General features: G+C 44.0%; 3 non-coding genes across 3 annotated transcripts; all 3 read left to right on the top strand.

Moving 5' to 3' along the window:
- Positions 1-8,256: 8,256 nt before the first annotated feature.
- Positions 8,257-8,338, top strand: TRNAS-UGA (transfer RNA serine (anticodon UGA)). The gene has a single exon. It is a non-coding gene; the product is annotated as a tRNA-Ser (tRNA).
- A 544-nt stretch (positions 8,339-8,882) lies between these two features.
- On the top strand, positions 8,883-8,964 carry TRNAS-AGA (transfer RNA serine (anticodon AGA)). The gene has a single exon. It is a non-coding gene; the product is annotated as a tRNA-Ser (tRNA).
- A 494-nt stretch (positions 8,965-9,458) lies between these two features.
- Positions 9,459-9,540, top strand: TRNAS-UGA (transfer RNA serine (anticodon UGA)). The gene has a single exon. It is a non-coding gene; the product is annotated as a tRNA-Ser (tRNA).
- The last annotated feature ends 17,960 nt before the right edge of the window (positions 9,541-27,500 follow it).

Genomic DNA, 27,500 nt, shown 5'->3' with positions numbered 1-27,500 from the left:
ATTTTTTTTTTTTTTGCACAAAGTTGTCACTAAATGATATATTGCTCACACAGGCCATGGGCATATGTGGAATTGCACCCCAAAATACATTCTGCTGATTCTCCTGAGTACGGGGATACCACATGTGTGGGACTTTTTGGGAGCCTAGCCGCGTACGGGGCCCCGAAAACCCAGCACCGCCTTCAGGATTTCTAAGGGCGTAAAGTTGTGATTTCACTCCTCACTACCTATCACATTTTTGAAGGCCATAAAATGCCCAGATGGCACAAACCCCCCCCAAATGACCCCATTTTGGAAAGTAGACACCCCAAGCTATTTTCTGAGAGGCATGTTGAGTCCATGGAATATTTTATATTTTGACACAAGTTGCGGGAAAGTGACAATTGTTTTTTTTTTTTTTTGCACAAAGTTGTCACAAAATGATATATTGCTCAAACATGCCATGGGCATATGTGGAATTACACCCCAAAATACATTCTGCTGCTTCTCCTGAGTACGGGGATACCACATGTGTGGGACTTTTTGGGAGCCTAGCCGCGTACGGAGCCCCGAAAACCAAGCACCGCCTTCAGGATTTCTAAGGGCATAAATTTTTGATTTCACTCCTCACTACCTATCACAGTTTTGAAGGCCATAAAATGCCAAGATGGCACAAACCCCCCCCAAATGACCCCATTTTGGAAAGTAGACACCCCAAGCTATTTGCTGAGAGGCATGTTGAGTCCTTGGATTTTTTTTTTTTTGACACAAGTTGCAGGAAAGTGACAATTTTTTTTTTTTTTGCACAAAGTTGTCACTAAATGATATATTGCTCACACAGGCCATGGGCATATGTGGAATTGCACCCCAAAATACATTCTGCTGATTCTCCTGAGTACAGGGATACCACATGTGTGGGACTTTTTGGGAGCCTAGCCGCGTACGGGGCCCCGAAAACCCAGCACCGCCTTCAGGATTTCTAAGGGCGTAAAGTTGTGATTTCACTCCTCACTACCTATCACATTTTTGAAGGCCATAAAATGCCCAGATGGCACAAACCCCCCCCAAATGACCCCATTTTGGAAAGTAGACACCCCAAGCTATTTGCTGAGAGGCATGTTGAGTCCATGGAATATTGTATTTTTTGACACAAGTTGCGGGAAAGTGACAATTTTTTTTTTTTTTTTTTGCACAAAGTTGTCACTAAATGATATATTGCTCAAACATGCCATGGGCATATGTGGAATTACACCCCAAAATACATTCTGCTGCTTCTCCTGAGTACGGGGATACCACATGAGTGGCACTTTTTGGGTGCCTAGCTTCATACGGGGCCCCAAAATCCAATCACCGCCTTCAGGATTTCTAAGAGCGTTAATTTTTGATTTCACTCCTCACTACCCATCACAGTTTTGAAGGCCATAAAATGCCAAGATAGCACAAAACCCCCCAAAATGACCCCATTTTGGAAAGTAGACACCCCAAGCTATTTGCTGAGAGGCATGGTGAGTATTTTGCAGCTCTCATTTGTTTTTGAAAATGAAGAAAGACAAGAAAAACATATTTTTTTTTTCTTTTTTCAAATTTCAAAAGTTTGTGACAAAAAGTGAGGTCTGCAAAATACTCACTATACCTCTCAGCAAATAGCTTTGGGTGTCTATTTTCCAAAATGGGGTCATTTGGGGGGGGGGTTTGTGCCATCTGGGCATTCCATGGCCTCCGAAACTGTGATAGGCAGTGAAGAGTGAAATCAAAAATTTACGCCCTTAGAAAGCCTGAAGGCGGTGATTGGTTTTCGGGGTCCCGTACGCGGCTAGGCTCCCAAAAAGTCTCACACATGTGGTATCCCCGTACTCAGGAGAAGCAACAGAATGCATTTTGGGGTGTAATTTCACATATTCCCATGGCATGTTTGAGCAATATATCATTTAGTGACAACTTTGTGCAAAAAAAAAAAACAAAAAAAAAAATTGTCTTTTTCCCGCAACTTGTGTCACAATATAAAATATTCCATGGACTCGACATGCCTCTCAGCAAATAGCTTGGGGTGTCTACTTTCCAAAATGGGGTCATTTGGGGGTGTTTTGAACTGTCCTGGCATTTTATGCACAACATTTAGAAGCTTATGTCACACATCATCCACTCTTCTAACCACTTGAAGACAAAGCCCTTTCTGACACTTTTTGTTTACATGAAAAAATTATTTTTTTTTGCAAGAAAATTACTTTGAACCCCCAAACATTATATATTTTTTTAAAGCAAATGCCCTACAGATTAAAATGGTGGGTGTTTCATTTTTTTTATTCACACAGTATTTGCGCAGCGATTTTTCAAACGCATTTTTTGGGGAAAAAACACACTTTTTAAAATTTTAATGCACTAAAACACACTATATTGCCCAAATGTTTGATGAAATAAAAAAGATGATCTTAGGCCGAGTACATGGATACCAAACATGACATGCTTTAAAATTGCGCACAAACGTGCAGTGGCGACAAACTAAATACATTTTTAAAAGCCTTTAAAAGCCTTTACAGGTTACCACTTTAGATTTACAGAGGAGGTCTACTGCTAAAATTACTGCCCTCGATCTGACCCTCGCGGTGATACCTCACATGCATGGGGCAATTGCTGTTTACATTTGACGCCAGACCGACGCTTGCGTTCACCTTTGCGCGAGAGCAGGGGGGGGCAGGGGTGCTTTTTTTTTTTTTTTTTTTTTTTTCTTTATTAATTTTTTAAATTTTTTTCTGATTTTTAAACTGTTCCTTTCATTTTTATTTTTTTTTTATCATTTTTATTGTTATCTCAGGGAATGTAAATATCCCCTATGATAGCAATAGGTAGTGACAGGTACTCTTTTTTGAAAAAATTGGGGTCTATTAGACCCTAGATCTCCCCTCTGCCCTCAAAGCATCTGACCACACCAAGATCGGTGTGATAAAATGCTTTCCCAATTTCCCAATGGCGCTGTTTACATCCGGCGAAATCTAAGTCATGAAATGCTCGTAACTTCCGGTTTCTTAGGCCATAGAGATGATTGGAGCCATTCTGGTCTCTGATCAGCTCTATGGTCAGCTGGCTGAATCACCGGCTGCATTCTCAGGTTCCCTGTTGGGCCAGGAGAGCCAGAGAAAAACATGGAAGACGGTGGGGGGGTGATCCCTCCCACTGCTTGTAAAAGCAGTCTAGAGGCTAATTAGCCGCTAGGATTGCTTTTACATGAAAGCCGACCGCTGGCTGAAAAGAATGATACCAAGATGATACCTAAACCTGCAGGCATCATTCTGGTATAACCACTCAAAGTCCAGCAACATACCAGTACGTTGCTGGTCCTTGTATTGTAAACTTTTTTTTCATGCAGCCTGTGGGCTGAACGAAAAAAAGATATTGATCGGTGGGTATGCCCACCATTAGAATACCTCCCTTCATCCACCCACTTCTAATGATGGGCATACATGCACCATTTATATATGCCGAAGCATGGGGGCATCCTCCCGCAAAAGGCAGGAGCAAATTGCTCCTCCACCCACTGCTGCCCCCACGCTTCGGCATATATGCTGAAGTATGTAACTGTGGTGGTGAAATCACCTCCGACAGCGCTGGAGTCACGGCTTTATATATCGTGGGAGCAAAAGCTGTTGCTGTCAAGATAAATAAATCCGCGCTGCAACTGAATGGCGTACCTGCTAAGCAAATGATGGTTAACAAAAATACAAAGTAACATTACAGTATAACAGTAATACTTACCATACCTGCAAAGCAAATACAAAAAAAAACATAGTAAAAAATAAAACATTTAACGCAACCTGTGCCTACCTAAAATATATATATGCCGAAGCATGGGGGCATCCTCCCGCAAAAGGCAGGAGCAAATTGCTCCTCCACCCACTGCTGCCCCCACGCTTCGGCATATATGCTGAAGTATGTAACTGTGGTGGTGAAATCACCTCCGACAGCGCTGGAGTCACGGCTTTATATATCGTGGGAGCAAACGCTGTTGCTGTCAAGATAAATAAATCCGCGCTGCAACTGAATGGCGTACCTGCTAAGCAAATGATGGTTAACAAAAAAACAAAGTAACATTACAGTATAACAGTAATACTTACCATACCTGCAAAGCAAATACAAAAAAAAACATAGTAAAAAATAAAACATTTAACGCAACCTGTGCCTACCTAAAATATATATATGCCGAAGCATGGGGGCATCCTCCCGCAAAAGGCAGGAGCAAATTGCTCCTCCACCCACTGCTGCCCCCACGCTTCAGCATATATGCTGAAGTATGTAACTGTGGTGGTGAAATCACCTCCTACAGCACTGGAGTCACGGCTTTATATATCGTGGGAGCAAACGCTGTTGCTGTCAAGATAAATAAATCCGCTCTGCAGCTGAATGGCGTACCTGAAAACAAAAAAGTGGTTAACAATAAAAAAACAAAGTATAAAAAAATTGCATACCTATAAAGCAAACATGATAAAAACATAACAATAAAACATTGCAGTATAGAATGCAGAACAATAGAGAGAGAATAGAGAGAGAGAACAATAAAACGACAACTATTTTTGTTTTTTTTATTTTATATTTTTTTTGTATATTTATTTATTTTTTTTTTTAACACTTTTTTTAGTAACTTTAACTTTTAACTGTAACTGTACCAGGTTTGGGTCTCTCAAAATGCGATGGCATCTTGGGAGACCCTGTGTTAGTGTGCCTAGTCTGTGCCGTGCTGAACCCTACGCTAATACTCCACTAGTGTATGGTAGCGTTCAAAACATTCACCAATGCATAGACCAGGATTGTCAGGACAGGAGGGACAACAATACCAGGTGTCACGCCTAAATCCGCGCTTGCTGCAGACACGACATCTTTTTTGGGGGGCTCGTTGGGTAGGGGTACTCTGGAGGACATAAGGAAAATGCCTCCCATGCAGCCGGCTTACTGCATTTGGATTGGGAAGTTGAGGTGGAGCACCATCTGGAAACAGAAGGGCTCTGACGATCTCTTCCTGGAATTTAAGGAAGGATCCAGTCCGTCCTGAAGCTCTGTATAGCACATGAGCATTCAGCAAAGCCAATTGAAATAAATAAACAGACACTTTTTTGTACCAGCGTCTGGCCTTATGGGCAACTAGGTACGGCGCCAACAACTGGTCGTTGAGGTCCACCCCTCCCATATTAAGGTTGTATTCATGGACACAGAGGGGTTTCTCCACAACACCAGTCGCCGTAGTAATTTGGGTCGTCGTGTCTGCATGAAGGGAGGTAAGAACGAAAACATTCTTATTGTCCCTCCACTTCATAGCGAGCAAATTATTATACTGCAAGCAGGCTCTCTCCCCCAGCCTAAGACGGGACTCTACAAGCCGCTGGGGAAAGCCCCGGCGATTAGGTCGCACGGTGCCACATGCTGCAATCTGATGATCAAACAAGTGACTAAAAAGTGGCACGCTCGTATAATAATTGTCCACGTACAAGTGGTACCCCTTTCCGAATAAGGGTGACACCAAGTCCCACACTATCTTGCCAGCGCTTCCTATGTAGTCAGGGCAGTTTATCGGCTCTACGTGACTATCTTTGCCCTCGTAAACCATAAATCTACATGTATAGCCTGTGGCCCTGTCACAGAGCTTATACATCTTGACCCCGTATCTGGCACGCTTGCTGGGAAGGTACTGTTTGAAGGACAAGCGGCCAGAAAACTTAATCAGGGACTCATCAACGCAGACAACTTGATGGGGGGTAAACAAGTCTGCAAAACGTTGGTTGAAGTGGTTTACGAGGGGCCGAATTTTGTAGAGCCGATCGTATGCAGGGTCTCCACGAGGACGACAGAGTTCATTGTCGTTGAAGTGCATGAACCGCAAAATCTGCTCGTATCGTGCCCTGGTCATGGAGGCAGAGAACACGGGCATATGGTGAATTGGGTCAGTGGACCAATATGACCGCAACTCACTCTTTTTGGTTATGCCCATGAGGAGGGAAAGGCCCAGAAAGATCTTAAATTCGGAGACCGTAATTGGTCTCCAATCTCTGGCAAGGGAGGACTGGGGAATAGTGGCGATGTGTTGACCAGCGTACAAATTGCTTTGGTCCACAATAGATCTATAGAGATCTTCGGTGAAAAACAGCGAATAAAAATCCAGTGGCGTAAAGTCAACTGTTTCCACCTGAATTCCGGGTTGGCCAGTGAAAGGGGGAAGTACGGGTGCTGAAGAAGTGGTGGGTTCCCAATTCAGGTTGGCGAATGCAGCAGGAAGGGCACTATGGGCACGACGGGCCTGTGTTCGTCTTCTTGGTGGCAGCGGGACGCTACTTGTGCTTGCCACCTCGCCAGCTTGAACTGCACTTATGGGACTCGCCACGTCACCACGTGATACTGCAGTGCTGGATGTACGACCAGGGTGTACTAGGCCGCTGGTGCTTGCCAGTTCACCAGAAGGAGTAGCGGCACTAGTACTTCTCTGCTCCATACGAGAGCCCTGCGGTTCTTGCACTTCAAGGACAGAAGAAGTTCGGGGTCTGGTACGCCTGACCCTAGCAGGGACCACAACTCCGTCGTCAGAGCTATCTGTCATAGAGCCGCTGTCCTCTACAGGTTCGTATTCTGAGCCTGAACTTGACAGATGAGTGACTTCCTCTTCACTATCTGTCATACTCAGAAACGTGTAGGCCTCTTCACTAGTGTACCTTCGATTTGCCATTTTGGCCTCTAAATTTAGGGGTACACTAGTGAGACTCACAGGCAAAAAAGCTCCTGACTGTTAGCGACTGATTCAAAACGCTACCAAAAAACTGTTAGCAATCACAGGGATCAGGCCTGACTCTGCGAACGCTGCAGTTATGTGTGCTTAGTGTTTTGTAAGTGTCAGTTATCGATCGATACTGCACTTGGGTGGGCTGGGCTGGGCTGGGCCGAGGGGCAAAACGCAGGTGCTAGCAGGTATCTGGGCTGATCCCGCTAACACTGTGTTTCAGGGAACCCTAAACTGCTGGGGAGTATAGATCTGATCGGATCAGATATCGATCCGTTCAGATACTATAGCACTAAGGGAGGTGTATGCTGCGTGCGTGGGTTTTAGCGGTACTGGCGCTAACCTGACGCTGCCTGGGGCGACGCAGACCTTATCAGATCCTAAAAACTTAACTTATATCACCGCCGGGCAATTAGGGGGTTAAACCTTTATAAGGTAATAAACGGCGGGTGCCCTAAAACTATAATAAACTATAATAAACTGTAATAAACTATAATAAACTACAAAAAACAAAGTAGCTAACCAGCGTCACCCGTAACACTTATACGGTGATCGCTGGTGAAAGGGTTAACTAGGGGGCAATCAAGGGGTTAAAACCTTTAGCAGGTAGTATATGGGGGTCCCTGTCGCTATAAAACACTGACAGCGAACCTATATACTTACCTCCCTAACTAGCGTCACCTGTGTCACTAATACAGCGATCAGAAAAACGATCCTTAGCGACACTGGCGACGGGGGGTAATCAAGGGGTTAACTTTTATTAGGGGGGGGTTAGGGGGGGTACCCTGGACCTAAAGGGGGGTACCCTAGACCTAAAGGGGGCTAACCTAACTGCCCTAACACTTGTAACTGACACAAACTGACACCAATGCAAAAAAAAAAAAACTGCTATTGGTGTCAGAGTGACAGGGGGTACAGGGGGGTGATCGGGGGGTGACAGAGGGGTGAAAAGTGTGCCTGCGTGTTCTACTGTAAGTGTAGTGTTGGTGCACTTACTTGGATGTCTTCTCTCCTCTGCACCGGGACGAAAAGACCGGCACGAGGAGGGATGACATCACTTCCTTTCCCTCTGTTTACATTATAGAGGGAAAGGAAGCTTTTTCATTCGCCGGGAGCGATCGGGAGGGGGTGGCCAACAATGGATGGCCTCCCCCTCACCTCTCATCGCCCGCGAACGAGAGCCGACCGCCTATGGCACCGGGGGGGGGTCCGATCGGACCCCCCACCCGCGGGAGGCAGATCACGTACAGGTACGTGATTCTGCCTGCCCGTGCCATTCTGCCGCCGTATATATGCGTTAGGCGGTCGGCAAGTGGTTAAACCAATGATCAGAACCAGCTGACAGCGTCTTTATGTGTTTTCAAACGATTTGATTTTCTTTGAACAAAGCATTGCTACTGAGATATGACAATGAATAGTATGATGTCATTGTTGTCACACAGTGAAAAGGGATCGTGCCATGGATTTAATGTTGATGTCATCATTGCTCTGGTGACGTGACAGAGACGCTGGGCCTCAAGTAGGTAGTTGTGGCTGAGTGGTTAAGGCGATGGACTTGAAATCCATTGGGGTCTCCCCGCGCAGGTTCAAATCCTGCCGACTACGCTCTTCTTCCTGCTTCTGGTTAAGAAAAACACCGCGTACACTTTCCATATTCAGCAGATGGTTTGTGGTGGAGGGCACCTGTTGACACAATAAAGGATTTATTGAAAGCTGTGGGCCTTAAACCTGTGACCTGTGGATTAAAAGTCTAAGCAGCTTGGACTCTTCACCCGTTTGGCAAAATGACAGCCTGTTGGGCTTGGACCTAACATCCATCCATCCATAAAGAGTCTACTGGGCGCTTTGGACTCTTCATCTACTGATCAGATCTCGGTGATAGTTTCAGCGCCTATTAGGAAGCTCAGAACCGCTATTGCGTCGGTGTGGCAGCCCTTTTGATGTCCCAAGTTGTACTTTACTGTCTACGTTTTGATACCCTTTGTCATGACAAAGGGCAGCTTACAGTGTTAATATTGAGAAGCTGGTCAGTGATGGGGCCACTCATAATATCATAATGTCATAATACAGTCAAAAAGGATTATGGCACGGAAAGTAGTTTGATGCCATAACTACTCTGGTGACGTCATAGAAAGGCAAGGAACAGCAGGTAGTCGTGGCCGAGTGGTTAAGGCGATGGACTAGAAATCCATTGGGGTCTCCCCGCGCAGGTTCCAATCCTGCCGACTACGCTCTTTTCAAAGGCATGGTCGACTCAACATTCCTTACTGCAACTTGCGTTTTTCACCTGCATAAGATTTGCATTGATCATCTGGTTTCATGCTGTCATTGGTTGCCCAGTTGGCACAGCCTACAGTAGAGTAAACCTTCACATTTCTGTGCCGAAACTACATATCGAAAGAAGCATGTGGTCAGTGGCGGGGCCACCCGTTGCAGTAGGAAAAGAAAGTGTGAATTGACAAGCTGTGGGCCTTGAACCAACAAATTTAGAAAAAAAGAGTCTAAGCCCTTTGGACTCTTAAACCAATGATCAGAACCAGCTGACAGCGTCTTTATGTGTTTTCAAACGATTTGATTTTCTTTGAACAAAGCATTGCTACTGAGATATGACAATGAATAGTATGATGTCATTGTTGTCACACAGTGAAAAGGGATCGTGCCATGGATTTAATGTTGATGTCATCATTGCTCTGGTGACGTGACAGAGCAGCTGGGCCTCAAGTAGGTAGTTGTGGCCGAGTGGTTAAGGTGATGGACTTGAAATCCATTGGCGTCTCCCCGCGCAGGTTCAAATCCTGCCCACTATGCTCTTCTTCCTGCTTCTGGTTAAGAAAAACACTGCGTACACTTTCCATATTCAGCAGATGGTTTGTGGTGGAGGGCACCTGTTGACACAATAAAGGATTTATTGAAAGCTGTGGGCCTTAAACCTGTGACCTGTGGATTAAAAGTCTAAGCAGCTTGGACTCTTCACCCGTTTGGCAAAATGACAGCCTGTTGGGCTTGGACCTAACATCCATCCATAAAGAGTCTACTGGGCGCTTTGGACTCTTCATCTACTGATCAGATCTCGGTGATAGTTTCAGCGCCTATTAGGAAGCTCAGAACCGCTATTGCGTCGGTGTGGCAGCCCTTTTGATTTCCCAAGTTGTACTTTACCGTCTACGTTTTGATAGCCTTTGTCATGACAAAGGGCAGCTTACAGTGTTAATATTGAGAAGCTGGTCAGTGATGGGGCCACTCATAATAATAAGATATTTCTATCTTATTTTTGATATAGTAAGTAGCTCACGGGGCAAGAAATAAGAATGGGGAGGCACGCACACACATGAAACTGACTCTCACAATGACATTGACAGCAGTGTGCAGCAGCACAGATGATGATGACACCTCACCGACACGACGCGTCTCCTCCTGAATCACAGTCTCTCTCCACACCAGGTGGTCCCTTCAGTCCAAACAGCACTGACAGCCCCACTCCTGTCCCACAGACCTGCACACGAGGCTCCGGCCGCTCTGCTCAGCTCCCTTGCACCATCACACGACATGCTCAGGCACACCTGTGGTAGACCCGCCCCTGCCGGTGCTGCCCGAACACACTGTAGCAGGCACTTCAATAGTCTCGGCCGGCTCCAGACCAGAATTGTACATGTGCAGTATCAAGCCAACCGTCAGACATTTTTTACTGGCAACTTCTTCCTGTCACTGGCATTTACTGGCAGTAGAAAAGTGCCTGTTTTTTACTGGCTGCCAGTGTAAATACTGATGGTTGGCAACAATGTCACTGTGATTGGTCACAGCCATCACATGGTACCAGGGCCGGCCCGGTATAGCGATCTGTCTTCCGCTGTGTCTGGTGGACACAGCAGGTCACAGATTGTGCCACTGCACGGCCCCTGTTTTGTCACATATGGCGACCCATCACATTTGGCTACCCGCTGGAGTGCGCATGCGCGACAGCACCCCATATGCGTTCCAACACTTTTAAAACTTTACGTTTTAAAAGTGTTAAAAGTGACAAAAACACTTTTTATTTTTTTAAACACTTTTAAAAAAGTGTTAAAAGTGACAAAAGTTTTATAAGTGTTGGAACGCATATGGCGGCGTCGCGCATGCCCACTCCAGCGGGCAGCCAAATGTGATGGGTCGCCATATGTGACGAAACACCCCTAGGGGACACACAAGGCACGCAACCAGGAGGGTGTCATATAACGTCCACCCAGAAGACAGAGGCTCCGGGGCGGCTGTAATTTTACAATAGACCAGGCAGGAGGTGGTTAAACCCTACACAGCTGGAATGCCAAAAGGCTTTTCTTAAACAAGGTTGGCCCAAGGCCATCTCAAAAAAGATCCAACTGCTCAACAGACAACCATACCAATCAAATAATACTTGGGAAGTTCGTGAGAAACATAGAAGGATGGTGCCAGAAAAAGGCCATCAATGTAGTCTGAGGGCCTACCATGTAGTCTGAGGGCCTACCATGTTGTCTGAGGGCCTACCATGTAGTCTGAGGGCCTACCATGTAGTCTGAGGAAATACCATGTAGTCTGAGGGCCTACCATGTAGTCTGAGGGCCTACCATGTAGTCGGAGGGAATACCATGTAGTCGGAGGGAATACCATGTAGTCGGAGGGAATACCATGTAGTCTGAGGGCCTACCATGTAGTCTGAGGGCCTACCATGTAGTCTGAGGGCCTACCATGTAGTCGGAGGGAATACCATGTAGTCGGAGGGAATACCATGTAGTCTGAGGGCCTACCATGTAGTCTGAGGGCCTACCATGTAGTCTGAGGGCCTACCATAGGACCTACCATGTAGTCTGAGGGCCTACCATGTAGTCGGAGGGAATACCATGTAGTCGGAGGGCATACCATGTAGTCGGAGGGAATACCATGTAGTCGGAGGGAATACCATGTAGTCTGAGGGCCTACCATGTAGTCTGAGGGCCTACCATATACTACATAACTATTCCAAAAGGAGTTTGTGCACTAAGAATGTAATGACTATGACTAGCTTCAGAAGACCATGACATGACTAATGTTTTGAGTGAGACTGTAATTGATTTCCTTCAAACCTTCATTGCAAACCCAGATGGCATCATATTCTTGGGCCATTCAAACTCCGTGGTGTGAATTCTGATCCCGGATTCCACCAGAACTACGGCTTTAGAATCTGGCCTGTCAATCAAAAGTAAAACAGCCAATTAGGACTGCGACAAAGAAAAACAATTGTTGGAGAGCAAGTTAAATATACAAAGACACATGGCAAAATAATTGTATATATAGTTCTGTAATGTTACATTCACACGGTTTACAGAAAAGGTGCCATGTACAATGGGGGAGATTTACTAAAACTGGAGCACTCAGAATGTGGAGCGGCTGTGCATGGTAGCCAATCAGCTTCTAACTTCAGCTCGTTCAATGAAGCTTTGACAATAAAACCTGGAGGCGGATTGGTTTCTATGTAGAGCTGCACCAAATTTTACACTTTCCAGTTGTAGTAAATCTCCCCCATACTGTCAGCGCCTAGCAAACACCCAGTCCAAGAAGGTGTATGGAGACAAATTGGCTTAATACACATTCCTGCTTTTATCGGACATTGCATTATGCCAGATAAAATGTTGAGTTCTACGTTGGGAGCAACAGCATCTTAATTCTACAGGCGATCAAACCAAACTCAGATCGGATGCTTTGAAGGGCATAGGAGAGATATGGGGTCTGAAAGACCCCAGATCTTACCATAAAGAGGACCTGTCAAGGCTCATGCGGTCACAAGGGATGTTGTTCATCCCTTGTGATAGCAATAAAGTTAATCCAAAAAAAAATTAAACCTCCTGTGTAACTCTGAATTGGTAACCTGTCAAGGCTTTTAAAGTGTCTCCTATGAAAATTTTTAGGTAATATAGTTTAGCGCTGTTCCACGGGCATACACAATTTTAAAGCATGGCGTGTTAGGTGTCTATATACTCGGCGGAACATTTTTTTTTTTTTACCAAACAACTGAGTATTAGACTGCATTTCTATGTACTAAAACTCAGTGTATTTTTTTCCTAAAAAGTTTGATAATTGATAATCCACTATGCAAATATCTTGTGACATAAAAAACTGCAACACCCACCATTTTTAATCTCCAAGGTCTCTGATTATAAAATATATAATATTTGTGGGTTCCAAGAAAAAAAAACCGAATTGTTCCGTGTATGAGAGAGATGTCAGAATTGGCCCAGAATGGAAGGTGTTTGTTACCCCAACATTTCCTATTCCTGATATGTGCCTGCTGTACCATGTACTTGTATGAGAAAGTCTCCTGTTCTCTTTGTTTTGCTTCCTTTATGTAAAATCCCTGGTGTGCCTGTCAGTCCCTCTGCTTTCCTAATAAAAACTGACCACACTAAGCAGGAGAGCACAGCGTGGTCAGTTCTCTAGCTATGATGGGAACTCAGCCTGCTCTCCTCCAATGATCAGACTTGTCCTGACACCCCCCCCCCCACTGCACAGCTTTTCACTGAGAAGATCAGTGTGCTGCTGCTTCTCCTCCCCAAGCTCTTATGCAGCTGAGAACAGAGGGAATGTGATCACTTATAAAAAAGGCAACAAAGATATTTATAATTTTTTTATTTTTTATATCTATACACAAATGTTTTGCTTACCATTTCTATTTTAATCGCTTGCTGACCAGCGCACGCTGATGTACATCAGCAGAATGGCACTGGGGGCAAAAGGGCAAACAGGTATGTCCCCTTTAAGAAGCGGTGTTGCGGGCGTGCGAGTGCCACGTCCTCCGTGACAGCGGGTCCCGTGGACTCGATGTCGGTCGGATGCCCGCAATCGTGTCACGGAGAGGTAGAACGGGGAGATACTTTTGTAAACAAAGCATTTCCCCGTTCTGCCTAGTGACATGACAGAGATCACTGCTCCCTGTCATCGAGAGCAGTGATCACTGTCCTGTGTGTTGAAGCCCATCCCCCCCTAACAGTTAGAATCACTCCCTAGGACACACTTAACCCCTTCACTGCCCCCTAGTGGTTAACCCCTTCCCTGCCAGGGTCATTTACACAGTAATCAGTGCATTTTTAAAGCACTGATCGCTGTATAAATGACAATGGTCCCAAAATAGTGTCAAAATTGTCCGCCATAATGTCGCAGTCACGGTAAAAATCGCAGATCGCCATTGCTAATTAAAAAAAAAATTATTAATAAAAGTGCCATAAAACTGTCCCGTTTTGTAGACGCTATAAATTTTGCGCAAACCAATCGCTTATTGGGATTTTTTTTAACTAAAATTACGTAGAAGAATTCATATTGGTCTAAACTGAGGAAAAAAAAGGGTTTTTTTTATATTTTTGGGGATATTTATTATAGCAAAAAGTAAAAAAATATTGCTTTTTTTTTCTCAAAATTATCGCTCTATTTTTATGTTTATAGCGCAAAAAATAAAAACCACAGAGGTGATCAAATACCGCCAAAAGAAAGCTCTATTTGTGGGGGGAAAAAAAGAACGTCAATTTTGTTTGGGTACAACGTCGCACGACCGCGCAATTGTCAGTTAAAGAGACGCAGTGCCGAATCGTAAAAAGTGCTCTGGTCAGGAAGGGGGTAAAATCTTCCGAGGGCTGAATCGGTTAAAAACCCCTTTTATACTACACCAGGTCTCTTCCTTGTTAGGAATGGTTCCTGGGCCCCAGGGCCCCTGTGAATGGGGCCCCGCTTTCTTAATAATGAGTAAATCTAAAAATAAATAACGGTGTATAAAAATAAAAATGGGTGTGCGATGACATTAATAATGAATAAATATAAATAAAAGATTGTGAATGGAAAAAAATAGGTTAAAAAATATAAACAAATAAAAGTAATATAAAATAAAAAAATAAGAGAGTATAAATATACATAAAAAAATAAAGATAATGAATAAAAATGTATATAAAAAAATAAAAAAGGATACATTTATGAATAAATTTAAAGAATAAAGATAAAAAAAAGGGTGTATAAAATAAATAATAATGATAAATATAATAGTTAATAAATATAAAAATAACTCTAAATAAGGGTGTATAAAAATAAAGAAAAATAATGAGGATAATAATTAATAAATATAAAAATAACTATGAATCAGGGTGTATAAAAATAATAAATGCATATGAAAAATAAAAAATGGTGTAGAAAAAGAAAAAAAATATATAATAATGGGTAAATCTAAAAATAAATAATGGTGTATAAAAATGGGTGCTTGATGAAATGAATAATGAATAAATATAAAGGGGTATAAAAATAATAAATGAAAACCATAAATACCATAAATAAAATGAATAATTAAAAAAATGTAGGAAAAAAGAAAGTGTTTTGCACACAAGATCGACATAGCACAGGGTAGACTAGAACTCGTGGACGCAAGCAGTTCGACAACATCCCAAGCAGCTTGGATTAAGGACGCACGCCACGGCATCCAGCAAGGCTGTTACAGTGCTCTCTGTATCTAGAAGCTGGTTTCTCATTGAAGTCATCGGCTCAGCACTGCCATCTATAGGCAGCATTGGGAATCACACCCGCACGCTGCTGAGCTCAAGGGACGCTCTCTGCTCTACCACACCTGCGCACAAGCTGTAGCTATCTAGATCAGCTGCTACAGAGCAGCAGCAACTGAGCCGCTAATAGGGGTCAAGTAGGCGCAATCCGGGCGCCCATTTAGGTAACGTAGGCATAATCCAGGCGCAGATAGGGGACAACCCAGGCGCTAGTAAATGTAGGTGACAAAATATTCAATTAATGTGGTGCTCAATCAGATTAAAATATAAATGGTGTAAAAAACTGATGATTAAGTGATGCTCAAAAAAGTATAATAAATATCGCTCAAAAAAATGAATATAATAGAAATGAAAAACAACCACGTGAATGGAGGTTCTATAGGGAAAATCCTATGCGCTGTTAGGACGAGAGATCCCTAGGAGAGTCATTTTGAGGAGGATCGTGGAGCTGTTTTATCAATTTTGATTGTATCGTCTATGGGACCTTTTTACCAAGGGCACGTTTCTTCACTGATCTAAGCACCTTTTTGATACAATTGGACTTAATTATTATTTATTGCACTTGTGTGGATTTTTATCTGTCATTATTTATATATATTGATTCTATATTATTATTGCACAGATCACATAGTTGCACTACCATTACTTATTTTAGAGTGCCATATTTATTGCTTTTTTATATTCTATTTGCACAGTGGTTCTATGAATTCATTAGTTACACTTAAAGTGGAGTTCCACCCACTTTTACAACTCTTCAGCATCCCTCACTAAACTGTGCACTGTAAACGAATTGGATATTTTTTTATTTTTTTTTTCTCAGCACCTACTGTATATCTGCTGTATTCATTTTTCACTTCCTCCTCCCTGGCCGTGGCCCATCGCATCATTTCCTGTTTGCAATGCCTTCTGGGAAGGGGCGGCAACTTCCTCTGACACTGCAGTTGCTATGGAAACCTGACCTGAAACCTATTAAACTGCTTGTGCTGCACTGAGCATGTGCAAGATCTGCGAGGATGAGATCCAGGAAGAAATACAGTCTGGTTTCAGATGCCCACACTTAAGATGGCCACGGCCTGCTGTAAGTTTATAAAATAACAAACTACTGCTATAAACTAACAAAACAGACCTTAGTTTACAGACTAACTTTACTAGAATACATTAAGCTTGTGTATTACAGAGGTATTTTTATTTAAAAAGTATAATTTTGGCCAGAACACCACTTTAATATGGAGTTTCGTTTGTTTTTTTTAGTCACTTTTTGGATTATTATTATTGGAAGAAAAGCTCTGGGAATCGTAAGGGGGGCTCCACTGGGGACACCTGATGCGAGGGGGAGCTCCGCCGGGGACTCCTGATGCGAGGGGGGGCTCCGCCAGGGACTCCTGATGTGAGGGGGAGCTCCGCCGGGGACTCCTGATGCGAGGGGGGGCTTCGCCGGGGACTCCTGATGCGAGGTGGAGCTCCGCCGGGGACTCCTGATGCGAGGGGGGCTCCGCCGGGGACTCCTGATGCGAGGGGGAGCTCCGCCGGGGACTCCTGGTGTGAGGGGGGGCTCCGCCGGGGACTCCTGATGCGAGGGGGGGCTTCGCCGGGGACTCCTGATGCGAGGTGGAGCTCCGCCGGGGACTCCTGATGCGAGGGGGGCTCCGCCGGGGACTCCTGATGCGAGGGGGAGCTCCGCCGGGGACTCCTGGTGTGAGGGGGGGCTCCGCCGGGGACTTCTGGTGTGAGGGGGGGCTCCACCGGGGACTCCTGGTGTGAGGGGGGCTCCGCCGGGGACTCCTGGTGTGAGGTGGGGGCTCTTTAATCATCCTGACACCATAACAACCATGGTGCCGGGATGATTGAAGTGCTAACACCAGGTGTTTGGAGTAACTTTATCTGATGATTGTTAAACTTTCTAGAATACACATATTTTTATTGTGTAGGATCTGGGGCTGCTGTTGCGTCATTTCCCTCTCCCCCTTTCCCCCTCTCCCCATCTCCCCCTCTCCCCCTCTCCCCCTTTCCCTCTCCATCATTCATCTCAGACTCTAACCACACCCTCTTGAGTCACGCCCACCATGTCACGTAAACCACGCCCATTTTTCACCAGGGCGCACTTGTATATTTTTCCTAAGCCACGCCTACAATGAATGCCACGCCCCCTAATTATGGTACGGCTCCGCCTACAGCCACAAAAGTGTTCCACATTTTTTTTTTTTTTTTTTTTTTTACAATGTTGGCAACTATGATAACCCGAATAATAACTAAAAACCTTGCGAGCCACTTACGGACAAATGCCTATAGAGTAATAAGTGAACAGTGGAGTCCAGCTGCAAACACTCAATCACGTTCCATATTCGTGTATAGTGTTAAAATTAAAAAATAATGTGTCTGCGCTAGAAAAAAATCACTACACTCTAAGTGCAGTATTAATAAACATAAGCAATCTGAGTGTTGAAATAAAATATAAAGTGCACAATACTATATAAACAGAAAATGTGAATGATCAAACAAAGTGACATATCAATTGAAATAACAAATAAATACTGGAGGGTATAACAAATGGTGAATAAATAAAGTCCAAAAGTGTGAATATCCAATGATATAAAAGTGCCCGAATAAATTAGTCCCAAAATTGGGTGATTTTCACATATTCTATCTTCCAAAGTGTGCCACCAAGAAACATGCTGTAGTGTCTTCCAGCCGCCCCCACAGGTGTATATGCTCACCTTCCTGTGTGTGACACAGCGATTAAACTATGCCAAACAAAGCCTTGGAGCCACTCCTGTGCTCATTAGGAACCAGCTGTACAAACTTCCAATGTTCTCAAATGGAGATGGTTTATGCAAGAGAAAAAAACTCCATAGCGCAATATGTAGGTATAAAGCATTTAATAAAATAATTAGCTCCCCTGTCTGGGGTACTCACATATTGTGGGTGCGTAAGTGCACCAACCATATCAAGCATAAAACAGATAATCTCCCGGTGTGGCGTGCGGTGTAGCGTGTGTAACGAAAAGACTCCTTCTCTCTCTCTGCTGACAGCTCCGTCCAGGCCCCTCCCCTACGCGTGTTCGGCACCGGGACCACGTGCCTTCTTCAGGGTGCCTTCTTCAGATCCCCCTGAAGAAGGCACGTGGTCCCGGTGCCGAACACGCGTAGGGGAGGGGCCTGGACGGAGCTGTCAGCAGAGAGAGAGAAGGAGTCTTTTCGTTACACACGCTACACCGCACGCCACACCGGGAGATTATCTGTTTTATGCTTGATATGGTTGGTGCACTTACGCACCCACAATATGTGAGTACCCCAGACAGGGGAGCTAATTATTTTATTAAATGCTTTATACCTACATATTGCGCTATGGAGTTTTTTTCTCTTGCATAAACCATCTCCATTTGAGAACATTGGAAGTTTGTACAGCTGGTTCCTAATGAGCACAGGAGTGGCTCCAAGGCTTTGTTTGGCATAGTTTAATCGCTGTGTCACACACAGGAAGGTGAGCATATACACCTGTGGGGGCGGCTGGAAGACACTACAGCATGTTTCTTGGTGGCACACTTTGGAAGATAGAATATGTGAAAATCACCCAATTTTGGGACTAATTTATTCGGGCACTTTTATATCATTGGATATTCACACTTTTGGACTTTATTTATTCACCATTTGTTATACCCTCCAGTATTTATTTGTTATTTCAATTGATATGTCACTTTGTTTGATCATTCACATTTTCTGTTTATATAGTATTGTGAACTATGATAACCCCTGTCAGATTTTTTTTTTTTTTTTTCACCATTTGTGTCCCAATGCAGGGAGACTTCCCTTCACTTCCTGTCCCATAGCCAAAAAAGGAAGTGAGAGGAAATACCAGAAAATGAGGGGAATCCCTTGGGGACCCCCAGGTCACCAGAACTCATGCCCCATTGGAAGATTTCCCCCTCTATTACTTTTCAGGGGACAATCCAAAAATGTGGGATCTCCTTTTTTTTTTCCTTTTCAATGATAATGGTAAACAGGACAAACAGAGGGAGAATCTCCATAATGGGGGCAGAGACAGCAATCAAAATTGACAGGTGTTCTAATCTCTCTGCCCTCTATCTAAAAAAAAAAAAAACAAAAAACAAAAGTTTTGCCTTTAGTTATACTTTAACCACTTGAGGTCCGTGCTGTAGCCGAATGATGGCCCCAGCGTGGACCTGAATTTCCGGGAGGCCATCATAGGACGTCCTCCCCTTTGCGCGCTCCCAGCGCTCCCCCTGCAGGGCATGCGCGGCGTGATTAACCGAGACTCGGGTGATCACCGATCCGAGTAAGGGGCCGATCGTGGCCCCTTACCACGTAATCAGCTGTCAGCCAATGACATCTGATCACGTGTGTAAACAAAAGCTCGGTAATTGTTTTTTTTTCTCCTCACGCTGACAGTGTGAGGAGAAAAAAAAGCTGATCACCGGCTTATGTTCAAGGGACATCGGTCCCGAAGAGGAAGGAGGCACATCTGCCTCCTCCTCTGTGCTTGCCAGTGCCACCTGCCAGTGCCACCTGTCAATTCCCACAAGTGCCACCTATCAATGCCCACCAGTGGTGCCAATCAGTGCCACCTAGCAGTGCTGCCTTTCAGTGTAACCTATCAGTGCCCATCACTGCCAGTTATCAGTGCCACCTATCAGTGCCACTTCTCAGTGCCCACCAATGCCACCTATCAATGCCCTTCAGTGCCACCTCTCAGTGTCACCTCTCAGTGCCCACCAGTTCCGCCCTATCGGTGCCCATCAGTGCAGCCCATCGGTGCCTATCAGTGCAGCCTATTGGTGACCATCAGTGCAGCCTCATCAGCGTACATCAATGAAGGAGAAAAATTACCTGTTTGCAACATTTTATAACAAAATATAAAAAAAATATATATTTTTTTTTTAAATTCAGTCTTTTTAAATTTTTTTAACAAAAAATAAAAACCGCAGAGGTGATCGAATGCCACCAAAAGAAACCTCTATTTGTGGGAAAAAATGATAAAAATTTAATTTGGGTACATTGTTGTATGACCGCGCAATGGTCATTCAAAGTGCGACAGCGCTGAAAGCTGAAAATTGGTCTGGAGGGGGGTTTAAGTGCCCAGTAAACAAGTGGTTAACCACTTCAGCCCTGGAAGATTTGGCTGCTGAATGACCAGGCCATTTTTTGCGATTCGGCACTGCGTCACTTTAATTGACAATTGCGCGGTCGTGCGACGTTGCACCCAAACAAAATTGACGTCCTTTTTTCCCCACAAATAGAGCTTTCTTTTGGTGGTATTTGATCACCTCTGCGGTTTTTATTTTTTGCGCTATAAACAAAAAAAGAGCGACAATTTTGAAAAAAAAAACAATATTTTGTACTTTTTGCTGTAATAAATATCCCCATTTTTGGGGATGAGACTAAAATAAACTTACTTGGTTCAGATGGTGTCAAGCCTGTGTGGCGGTACCAGGTGAGGAGTACAAAGACAAGTGTTTTTTGCCTACAATCAAGCATGGTGGTGGGAGTGTCATGGTCTGGGGCTGCATGAGTGCTGCCAGCACTGGGGAGCTACAGTTCATTGAGGGAACCATGAATGCCAAAATGTACTGTGACATACTGAAGTCGAGCATGATCCCTTCCCTTCAGAGACTGGGCCGCAGGGCAGTATTCCAACATGATAACGACCCCAAACACACCTCCATGGCGACCACTGCCTTGCTAAAGAAGCTGAGGGTAAAGGTGATGGACTGGCCAAGCATGTCTCCAGACCTAAACCCTATTGAGCATCTGTGGGGCATCCTCAAACGGAAGGTGGAGGAGTGCAAGGTCTCCAACATCCACCAGCTCTGTGATGTCGTCATGGAGGAGGGGAAGAGAACTCCAGTGGCACCCTGTGAAGCTCTGGTGAACTCCATGCCCAAGAGGGTTAAGGCAGTGCTGGAAAATAATGGTGGCCACACAAAATATTGACACTTTGGGACCAATTTGGACATTTTCACTTTTTCACAATTTTCAGGGGTGTACTCACTTTTGTTGCCAGCGGTTTAGACATTAATGGCTGTGTGTTGAGTTATTTTGAGGGGACAGCAAATTTACACTGTTATACAAGCTGTACACTCACTACTTTACATTGTAGCAATGTGTCATTTCTTCAGTGTTGTCACATGAAAAGATAATAAAATATTTACAAAATGTGAGGGGTGTACTCGCTTATTTTTTATGAATGGCATCAATTCATGTGTCATTATGTATTATTGCAATAGCTGTGATTGGCTATCACATGGTACAGGTGTGCTGTGATTAGCCCTGTCTGTACCATGTGATCACAGGGACCAATCACAGAGATCACAACAGTACACAATGATTGGCTATGACTATAAGCCATTGTGTACATTTGACATGTGATCACTGTGCAGTGCTGCCAACCTACCAGATTGAAATTTACTGACACAACATCCAAAATTTACTGGCACAGCCAAGTTTTTACTGGAATTTTCCAAAAGTAGATATTAAGTTAAAAAAAATATATTTCTATCTTATTTTTGATATAGTAAGTAGCTCACGGGGCAAGAAATAAGAATGGGGAGGCACGCACACACATGAAACTGACTCTCACAATGACATTGACAGCAGTGTGCAGCAGCACAGATGATGATGACACCTCACCGACACGACGCGTCTCCTCCTGAATCACAGTCTCTCTCCACACCAGGTGGTCCCTTCAGTCCAAACAGCACTGACAGCCCCACTCCTGTCCCACAGACCTGCACACGAGGCTCCAGCCGCTCTGCTCAGCTCCCTTGCACCATCACACGACATGCTCAGGCACACCTGTGGTAGACCCGCCCCTGCCGGTGCTGCCCGAACACACTGTAGCAGGCACTTCAATAGTCTCGGCCGGCTCCAGACCAGAATTGTACATGTGCAGTATCAAGCCAACCGTCAGACATTTTTTTACTGGCAACTTCTTCCTGTCACTGGCATTTACTGGCAGTAGAAAAGTGCCTGTTTTTTACTGGCTGCCAGTATAAATACTGATGGTTGGCAACAATGTCACTGTGATTGGTCACAGCCATCACATGGTACCAGGGCCGGCCCGGTATAGCGATCTGTCTTCCGCTGTGTCTGGTGGACACAGCAGGTCACAGATTGTGCCACTGCACGGCCCCTGTTTTGTCACATATGGCGACCCATCACATTTGGCTTCCCGCTGGAGTGCGCATGCGCGACAGCGCCCCATATGCGTTCCAACACTTTTAAAACTTTACGTTTTAAAAGTGTTAAAAGTGACAAAAACACTTTTTATTTTTTTAAACACTTTTAAAAAAGTGTTAAAAGTGACAAAAGTTTTATAAGTGTTGGAACGCATATGGCGGCGTCGCGCATGCCCACTCCAGCGGGCAGCCAAATGTGATGGGTCGCCATATGTGATGAAACACCCCTAGGGGACACACAAGGCACGCAACCGGGTGGGTGTCATATAACGTCCACCCAGAAGACAGAGGCTCCGGGGCGGCTGTAATTTTACAATAGACCAGGCAGGAGGTGGTTAAACCCTACACAGCTGGAATGCCAAAAGGCTTTTCTTAAACAAGGTTGGCCCAAGGCCATCTCAAAAAAGATCCAACTGCTCAACAAACAACCATACCAATCAAATAATACTTGGGAAGCTCGTGAGAAACATAGAAGGATGGTGCCAGAAAAAGGCCATCAATGTAGTCTGAGGGCCTACCATGTAGTCTGAGGGCCTACCATGTTGTCTGAGGGCCTACCATGTTGTCTGAGGGCCTACCATGTTGTCTGAGGGCCTACCATGTAGTCTGAGGGCCTACCATGTAGTCTGAGGAAATACCATGTAGTCTGAGGGCCTACCATGTAGTCTGAGGGCCTACCATGTAGTCTGAGGGCCTACCATGTAGTCGGAGGGAATACCATGTAGTCGGAGGGAATACCATGTAGTCGGAGGGAATACCATGTAGTCTGAGGGCCTACCATAGGACCTACCATGTAGTCTGAGGGCCTACCATGTAGTCGGAGGGAATACCATGTAGTCGGAGGGAATACCATGTAGTCTGAGGGCCTACCATGTAGTCTGAGGGCCTACCATGTAGTCTGAGGGCCTACCATAGGACCTACCATGTAGTCTGAGGGCCTACCATGTAGTCGGAGGGAATACCATGTAGTCGGAGGGCATACCATGTAGTCGGAGGGAATACCATGTAGTCTGAGGGCCTACCATGTAGTCTGAGGGCCTACCATATACTACATAACTATTCCAAAAGGAGTTTGTGCACTAAGAATGTAATGACTATGACTAGCTTCAGAAGACCATGACATGACTAATGTTTTGAGTGAGACTGTAATTGATTTCCTTCAAACCTTCATTGCAAACCCAGATGGCATCATATTCTTGGGCCATTCAAACTCCGTGGTGTGAATTCTGATCCCGGATTCCACCAGAACTACGGCTTTAGAATCTGGCCTGTCAATCAAAAGTAAAACAGCCAATTAGGACTGCGACAAAGAAAAACAATTGTTGGAGAGCAAGTTAAATATACAAAGACACATGGCAAAATAATTGTATATATATAGTTCTGTAATGTTACATTCACACGGGTTACAGAAAAGGTGCCATGTACAATGGGGGAGATTTACTAAAGCTGGAGCACTCAGAATGTGGAGCGGCTGTGCATGGTAGCCAATCAGCTTCTAACTTCAGCTCGTTCAATGAAGCTTTGACAATAAAACCTGGAGGCGGATTGGTTTCTATGGAGAGCTGCACCAGATTTTACACTTTCCAGTTGTAGTAAATCTCCCCCATACTGTCAGCGCCTAGCAAACACCCAGTCCAAGAAGGTGTATGGAGACAAATTGGCTTAATACACATTCCTGCTTTTATCAGACATTGCATTATGCCAGATAAAATGTTGAGTTCTACGTTGGGAGCAACAGCATCTTAATTCTACAGGCGATCAAACCAAACTCAGATCGGATGCTTTGGAGGGCATAGGAGAGATATGGGGTCTGAAAGACCCCAGATCTTACCATAAAGAGGACCTGTCAAGGCTCATGCGGTCACAAGGGATGTTGTTCATCCCTTGTGATAGCAATAAAGTTAATCCAAAAAAAATTTAAACCTCCTGTGTAACTCTGAATTGGTAACCTGTCAAGGCTTTTAAAGTGTCTCCTATGAAAATTTTTAGGTAATATAGTTTAGCGCTGTTCCACGGGCATACACAATTTTAAAGCATGGCGTGTTAGGTGTCTATATACTCGGCAGAACTTTTTTTTTTTTTTTTACCAAACAACTGAGTATTAGACTGCATTTCTATGTACTAAAACTCAGTGTATTTTTTTCCTAAAAAGTTTGATAATTGATAATCCACTATGCAAATATCTTGTGACATAAAAAACTGCAACACCCACCATTTTTAATCTCCAAGGTCTCTGATTATAAAATATATAATATTTGTGGGTTCCAAGAAAAAAAAAACGAATTGTTCCGTGTATGAGAGAGATGTCAGAATTGGCCCAGAATGGAAGGTGTTTGTTACCCCAACATTTCCTATTCCTGATATGTGCCTGCTGTACCATGTACTTGTATGAGAAAGTCTCCTGTTCTCTTTGTTTTGCTTCCTTTATGTGAAATCCCTGGTGTGTCTGTCAGTCCCTCTGCTTTCCTAATAAAAACGGACCACACTAAGCAGGAGAGCACAGCGTGGTCAGTTCTCTAGCTATGATGGGAACTCAGCCTGCTCTCCTCCAATGATCAGACTTGTCCTGACACCCCCCCCCCCCCACTGCACAGCTTTTCACTGAGAAGATCAGTGTGCTGCTGCTTCTCCTCCCCAAGCTCTTATGCAGCTGAGAACAGAGGGAATGTGATCACTTATAAAAAAGGCAACAAAGATATTTATAATTTTTTTATTTTTTATATCTATACACAAATGTTTTGCTTACCATTTCTATTTTAATCGCTTGCTGTCCAGCGCACGCTGATGTACATCAGCAGAATGGCACTGGGGGCAAAAGGGCAAACAGGTATGTCCCCTTTAAGAAGCGGTGTTGCGGGCGCGCGAGTGCCACGTCCTCCGTGACAGCGGGTCCCGTGGACTCGATGTCGGTCGGATGCCCGCAATCGTGTCACGGAGAGGTAGAACGGGGAGATACTTTTGTAAACAAAGCATTTCCCCGTTCTGCCTAGTGACATGACAGAGATCACTGCTCCCTGTCATCGAGAGCAGTGATCACTGTCCTGTGTGTTGAAGCCCATCCCCCCCCTAACAGTTAGAATCACTCCCTAGGACACACTTAACCCCTTCACTGCCCCCTAGTGGTTAACCCCTTCCCTGCCAGGGTCATTTACACAGTAATCAGTGCATTTTTAAAGCACTGATCGCTGTATAAATGACAATGGTCCCAAAATAGTGTCAAAATTGTCCGCCATAATGTCGCAGTCACGGTAAAAATCGCAGATCGCCATTGCTAATTAAAAAAAAATTATTAATAAAAGTGCCATAAAACTGTCCCGTTTTGTAGACGCTATAAATTTTGCGCAAACCAATCGCTTATTGCGATTTTTTTTAACTAAAATTACGTAGAAGAATTCATATTGGTCTAAACTGAGGAAAAAAAAGGTTTTTTTTTATATTTTTGGGGATATTTATTATAGCAAAAAGTAAAAAAATATTGCTTTTTTTTTCTCAAAATTATCGCTCTATTTTTATGTTTATAGCGCAAAAAATAAAAACCACAGAGGTGATCAAATACCACCAAAAGAAAGCTCTATTTGTGGGGGGAAAAAAAGGACGTAAATTTTGTTTGGGTACAACGTCGCACGACCGCGCAATTGTCAGTTAAAGAGACGCAGTGCCGAATCGTAAAAAGTGCTCTGGTCAGGAAGGGGGTAAAATCTTCCGAGGGCTGAATCGGTTAAAAACCCCTTTTATACTACACCAGGTCTCTTCCTTGTTAGGAATGGTTCCTGGGCCCCAGGGCCCCTGTGAATGGGGCCCCGCTTTCTTAATAATGAGTAAATCTAAAAATAAATAACGGTGTATAAAAATAAAAATGGGTGTGCGATGACATTAATAATAAATAAATATAAATAAAAGATTGTGAATGGAAAAAAATAGGTTAAAAATATAAACAAATAAAAGTAATATAAAATAAAAAAATAAGAGAGTATAAATATACATAAAAAAATAAAGATAATGAATAAAAATGTATATAAAAAAATAAAAAAGGATACATTTATGAATAAATTTAAAGAATAAAGATAAAAAAAAGGGTGTATAAAATAAATAATAATGATAAATATAATAGTTAATAAATATAAAAATAACTCTAAATAAGGGTGTATAAAAATAAAGAAAAATAATGAGGATAATAATTAATAAATATAAAAATAACTATGAATCAGGGTGTATAAAAATAATAAATGCATATGAAAAATAAAAAATGGTGTAGAAAAAGAAAAAAAAAATATAATAATGGGTAAATCTAAAAATAAATAATGGTGTATAAAAATGGGTGCTTGATGAAATGAATAATGAATAAATATAAAGGGGTATAAAAATAATAAATGAAAACCATAAATACCATAAATAAAATGAATAATTAAAAAAATGTAGGAAAAAAGAGAGTGTGTTGCGTTGCACACCCGATCGACATAGAACAGGGTAGACTAGAACTCGTGGACGCAAGCAGTTAGACACCTCCCAAGCAGCTTGGATTAAGGACGCACGCCACGGCAGACTAACTTTACTAGAATACATTAAACTTGTGTATTATAGAGGTATTTTTATTTAAAAAGTATAATTTTGGCCAGAACACCACTTTAATATGGAGTTTCGTTTGTTTTTTTTAGTCACTTTTTGGATTATTATTATTGGAAGAAAAGCTCTGGGAATCGTAAGGGGGGCTCCACTGGGGACACCTGATGCGAGGGGGAGCTCCGCCGGGGACTCCTGATGCGAGGGGGGGCTCCGCCGGGGACTCCTGATGTGAGGGGGAGCTCCGCTGGGGACTCCTGATGCGAGGGGGGGCTTCGCCGGGGACTCCTGATGCGAGGTGGAGCTCCGCCGGGGACTCCTGATGCGAGGGGGGCTCCGCCGGGGACTCCTGATGCGAGAGGGAGCTCCGCCGGGGACTCCTGGTGTGAGGGGGGGCTCCGCCGGGGACTTCTGGTGTGAGGGGGGGCTCCACCGGGGACTCCTGGTGTGAGGTGGGGGCTCTTTAATCATCCTGGAACCATAACAACCATGG

The sequence above is a fragment of the Aquarana catesbeiana genome, linkage group LG04 (assembly GCF_042186555.1).
Source record: "Aquarana catesbeiana isolate 2022-GZ linkage group LG04, ASM4218655v1, whole genome shotgun sequence".
NCBI classification, from domain to species: domain Eukaryota; kingdom Metazoa; phylum Chordata; class Amphibia; order Anura; family Ranidae; genus Aquarana; species Aquarana catesbeiana.
This window is presented reverse-complemented; position numbering and strand designations above follow the sequence as displayed.